Source organism: Scomber japonicus, chromosome 5 (assembly GCF_027409825.1).
Source record: "Scomber japonicus isolate fScoJap1 chromosome 5, fScoJap1.pri, whole genome shotgun sequence".
NCBI classification, from domain to species: Eukaryota; Metazoa; Chordata; class Actinopteri; order Scombriformes; family Scombridae; genus Scomber; species Scomber japonicus.
Window position 1 is genome coordinate 2,072,050 of NC_070582.1, and position 5,814 is coordinate 2,077,863.

Consider the following 5,814-nt stretch of genomic DNA (forward strand, 5'->3'; position numbering starts at 1 on the left):
CTCCCTCTCTCCCTCTCTCTCTCCCTTGCTCTCTCTCTCTCTCTCTCTCTCTCCCTCTCCTCTCTCTCTCTCTCCTCTCTCTCTCCCTCTCCCTCTCTCCCCTCTCTCTCTCCCTCCCTCTCCCTCTGTCTCTCTCCCTCTCCCTCCCTCTCCCTCTCCTCTCTCCCTCTCTCCCTCTCTCTTTCTCCCCCCCTCTCTCCTTCTCTCCTCTCTCTCTGTCTCTCTCTCTCTTTCTCTCTCTCTCTCTCTCTGTCTCTCTCTCTCTCTCCCTCTCTCTCCCCCCTCCTCTCTCCCCTCTCCCCCCCCCCCCCCCCCCCCCCTCTCTCTCTCTGTGTGTGGACAGATGAGGGCGAGCGAGATATGATCATCATGAGGAACGATGTGGGACTTCGCCACCCGACCCGGCGAGCTGGAGACCAAACACATCAGTCTGGTGGTTTACGGAGATCCCAACGGTTTCTTCCGCCATGGCCAAGACTGTCGGTTACCCAGCAGCCATTGCAGCACGCATGGTTCTTGATGGTCAGTAATAAAATGTTTGATTGAACTTCCATGTGATACTCTCATGTACAGTAAATCCAACAACTGAGACTTTACAGATTACAGCAACAAGACAATTGCATTAATCAGAACAACACGAGCAGATCTCACTAATTGGTTTTTTGAAGCTAATCTGAATTGGAAGGAAGGAAGGAAGGAAGGAAGGAGGGAGGGAGAAAGGAAAAGAGGTAGGGAGGAAGGACGGAACGAAAGAAGAGAGGAAGGAAGGAGAGAAGGAAGGAAAGAAAGAGAGAATGAGGGAGGATAGAAGGAAGGGGGGAAGGAAGGAAGGACGGAGGAAAGAAATAAGATAGGACGTAGGGAGGAAAAAAGGAAGGAGAGATGGAGAAAGGAAAAGGGAAAGGAAGGAAAGAAGGACAGAAGAAAAAAGGGAGGAAGGTAGGAACGAAAAAGGAAGGAGGGGAGGGAGGGAGGAAGGAAGGACAGAAGGTGTTCATTGTGATGTAACTTGGGAAGCTGTGGCTCAAAGGTTGAGTGTGTCGTCCATTAACTGGAAGACTGTTGGCAAGATACTGAACCCCAGATAGGGTTAGATTACATCCTGATGTGCAGGTTGGCATCTTGCATGGCAGCTTCTGTCATCTCCTTCTTTCCTTCCTTCCTTCCTCCCTACCTCTTTTCTTTTCTCCCCTCTTCCTTCCTTGACTCGAGGACAACAGGAGGGTTAAAAATGCTGGCTTTCTTCCAGAGTCTGTGTGTAATGTAGTGTAAAGTGGTTGGAAGAAGTGAGAGGCCTTTAACTAACTTCTGTATCGTCAGATGGGAGGAAGGAAGGGATGACGGTGGGAGGAAGGGAGGAAAGGAAAGAAGAAAGGAAGGAAGGACGGAGGAAAGAAATAAGGTAGGACGTAGGGAGGAAGAAAGGAAAAGAGGAAGGAAGGAAAGAAGGACAGAAGAAAAAAAGGAAGGAAGGTAAGACGGAAGAAAGACAGGAAGGATGGAGGGAAGGAAAGAGGGAGGAAGGAAGGAAGGACAGAAGGAAGGAAGAAAGGGTTTTGCTACCAAAAACCCAGTAGAGTCAAGTCAAGCCGAGTAGAGCCGGCTTTGATTCTTGTATGGGACGCTCATGACTCTTCCAGTGTCTGTGTGTAATGTAGTGTAAAGTACTTTGAGTGGATGTAATAATGGAGAGGCCTTTAACTGTATCATCTGAACATTAATTGAAAGCATCGGTTGCCAGGAAGTAGTGGGAGTGTTTTCTTTGTTCCACCAAACAGCTGAATCCTCTGTCATTCTTTCCTTCCTTCCTTCTCCCTTCCCTCCTTCCTCCCTTCTTTCCTCTGTCCTTCTTTCCTTCCTTTCCTTCTTCCTCCCTTCCTCCCTTCTTTCCTCTGTCTTTCCTCCCTTCTTTCCTCTGTCCTTCCTTCCTTCTCTCCTTTTCTTCCTTCCTTCTTTCCTTTCTTCCTTCTCCCTTCCTTCCTTCCTCCCTTCTTTCCTCCCTTCCCTCCTTTTCTTCCTTCCTCCCTCCCTCTCTTCCTTCCTTCTTCCTCCCTTCTTTCCTCTGTTCTTCTTTTCTTCCTTCCTCCCTCCCTTCTTCCTCCTTTCATCCCTTCTTTCCTTCCTCCTTCCCTACCTCTTTTCCTTTCTCCCTCCTTCCTTCTTTCCTTCCTTCTCCCTTCCTTCCTCCTTTCTTTCCTCTGTCCTTCCTTCCTTCCTCTTTTCATTTCTCCCTCCCTTCCTTCCTTCCTCCCTTCTTTCCTCTGTCCTTCTTTCCTTCCTTCCTCTGTCCTTCCTTCCTCCATACCTCTTTTCCTCTCCCCCTCCCTCCCTCCCTCCCTCCCTCTGTTCCTTCCTTCCTCCCTTCTTTCCTCTGTCCTTCTTTCCTTCCTTCTTCCTCCCTTCCTTCCTTCCTTCCTTGACTCGAGGACAACAGGAGGATTGAAAATGCTGGGTGGATGTAATAATGGAGAGGCCTTTAACTGTATCATCTGAACATTAATTGAAAGCATCGGTTGCCAGGAAGTAGTGGGAGTGTTTTCTTTGTTCCACCAAACAGCTGATGTAACGCTGAAGACGTGAGTTAATAATATCCAGCTGATGTTTGAACCTTAATCCGTGTTGTTGGGCGGCTGTGGGGCAGGAGGTAGAGCGGTCGTCCTCCAATTGGAAGATTGATGGTTCGATTCCCGGCTCCTCCAGTCCACATGTCGATGTACCCTTGGGCAAGACACTTAACCCCTAATTGCTCCCGTTGCTGTGCCAACAGTGTGTGAATGTGAATGAATGTTAGATCCCTCTGATGAGCAGGTTGGCACCCTGCGTGGTAGCCCCTGCCAACAGTGTGTGAATGTGTGTGAAAGGGTGAATGATGTCATGTCATGTAAAGCGCTTTGAGTGGTCGCACAGACTAGAAAGGCGCTATATAAGTACAGTCCATTTACCATTTACCATGTTGTTTATTGACTGTAGGTGACATCAGTACGAAGGGTCTGGTGATTCCTATGACGAAGGAGATCTACGCTCCAGTGCTGACCCGGCTGAAGGACGAAGGGCTGAACTTCATGTCTAAGAGCACCCTGCAGGAGTAAGAGCACCCTGCAGGAGTAAGAGCACCCTGCAGGAGTAAGAGCACCCTGCAGGAGTAGAGCCCAACCCTCCACACGCTGCAGATACTCACTGTGTTAATGTCCTGTTCAACAACTCCAGAGAAAGTTTATAATACCCACCTTACATCATCTTCTGCCTTCTCTCCAGCTTCATCCAAACTGGATCCTCACACAGACAGACTCACCTCTGCCTGCTTCCTGCTTCCTGTCACTGTTTAAATCTATATTTTTACGTTTGTAGGCCGACAAGAGAGAAATGAAACCAGGAAATAAACCAAAAAAGCTAAAAAATGTATATTGTGCTTAAATGAAACTTTATATTAAACTATTTGGCAATGTTTTAACCCTCCTGTTGTCAAATTGACCCCATCTCTTTTGACTGTTCCTCACTTCCTTCCTTCTCTCCTTACTTCCTTCCTCTTTTCCTCCTTCCTTCCTTCCTCCCTCTTTTCCTCCCTTCCTTCCTTACTTCCTCCCTCTTTTCCTCCCTTCCTTCTTTCCTCTTTTCCTCCCTTCCTTCCTTCCTTCTTTCCTCCTTTACTACCTTCCTTTGTTCCTTCCTCATTTCCTTCTTTCCCCACTTCCTTCCTTCATCTTTCCTCCTTTCCTTCCTTCCTCTTTCCTCCCTTCCTTCGTTCCTTCCGCATTTCCTTCCTTCCTTCCTCCCTCTTTTCCTCTCTACTTCCTTTCTTCCTTCCTCTTTTCCTCCCTTCCTTCCTTCCTTCTTTCCTCCTTTACTTCCTTCCTTTGTTCCTTCCTCATTTCCTTCTTTCCCCACTTCCTTCCTTCATCTTTCCTCCTTTCCTTCCTTCCTCTTTCCTCCCTTCCTTAGTTCCTTCCGCATTTCCTACCTTCCTTCCTTACTTCCTCCCTCTTTTCCTCCCTTCCTTCTTTCCTCCCTTCCTTCGTTCCTTCCTCACTTCCTTCTTTCCCCAATTCCTTCCTTCCTTCCTTATTTCCTCCCTCTTTTCCTCCCTTCCTTCTTTCCTCCCTTCCTTTGTTCCTTCCTCACTTCCTTCTTTCCCCAATTCCTTCCTTCCTTCCTTATTTCCTCCCTCTTTTCCTCCCTTCCTTCTTTCCTCCCTTCCTTTGTTCCTTCCTCACTTCCTTCTTTCCCCAATTCCTTCCTTCCTCTTTCCCCAATTCCTTCCTTCCTCTTTCCTCCCTTCCTTCGTTCCTTCCTCATTTCCTCCTTTCCTTCCTTCCTTCCTTGACCTGATTACAACAGGAGGGTTAGAAGTTTCTGTTAGTTTTAGGTCAAACAGCTAGAAAGGAAGCTGGTAATGACGCTCAGTACTCTGCAGTAAAATATCAACCGTTTGGTTTCTCTCCAAACTAAAATCACTGTTTCTACTGACGTCAACTGATTCAGAGAAAAGTTCTTCTGTGAAGATTAGAAAGAAAAAAAGGTTGACTTATAAAAGACTGTTTCAGGCATTTAGACGTTCAAAGCATTAACCCTTAAACAGACAACGTGCACCAGGAGATACAGACTCTTTAACCTTCGTGTTGTCCTCCCGGGTCCTTCCTCTGTCCTTCCTTCCTTCCTTCATCTGTCCTTCCTTTCTTCCTTCCTTCCTTCCTCAGATCTAAGTTCAGCTGTTAGGGTAAATGTTTCCCCCTTCTGTCCTTTCTTCCTTCCTTCATCTGTCCTTCCTTCCTTCCTTCCTTCATCTGTCCTTCCTTTCTTTCTTTCTTCCTTCCTTCCTTCCTCCCTCCCTCCCTCCCTCCCTTTCTTCCTTCCTTCCTTCCTCCCTCCTTTCCATCCTTCTTCCTCCCTCCTTCCTTTCCTTCATTCTTCCTCCCTTCCTTCCCTTCCTCCCTCCTTTCCTTCCTTCTTCCCTCCTTTCCTTCCTAGCTTCTTCCTTCCTCCCTCCTTCCCTTCCTTCCTTCTTCCTCCCTTCCTTCCTCCTTTCCTTCCTTCTTCCCTCCTTTCCTTCCTTCCTTCCTTCCTTACTTTAGGTGCAAATGACATAACTAGTAAGGCCTGTTTAAGGGTTAAAGCGCTCTAACATTGTGTGACTGATCAGGTTTAAACTACTGTGGAAACCAGATCTGACTGAGATTTAGACACTATACCTCCCGAGACACGATTGTCAGTCCTCTTACTATTGAAAGGCTTGTTTTTTGTAGAGAGTTATTTGGTTAGAAATGAACAAAAATGCCAAACCTTTACAAGTTATAACGCTTTTTCTTCCCCCCCGTCAGTATTAAACACTGATTCTTGTATTAAATCATTAAAACTCCAACAAAAAACCAGCTCAAAAAACTGCACTGACCTTCACATACACACTGAAAAACTTAAACAAGAAAGGCGTTACCATGGTTACAAACTTGATTCAAAGATCTCTACACAAAAAAAAAAAAAACATGTCATGGAAATTAAAAGAGAGTAAAAGTCAGAAACATCAGAAGCATTAAAATAGCATTAAAAGTTCCCGTCTCTACTGTAACTGTAGTCGTCCACTGTAACGCTAACAGAGCCGAGAGCACGAGTCCATTTCATCTTCTCACTAAATCTAAAATATGTCAAATATATTTATAATGACTGAAACATTTGATTCCCCCTTCACATTAAAATAACTCCATGTTTGAAATCAGTATCACTGCTTTATCGTTATTTTGTGGTTGTTTTTAGGTTATCGAGCTTTTTACCCAGAGATAATAATTAAATTATTATTATTTAATGGTATTATAGACGCTACGC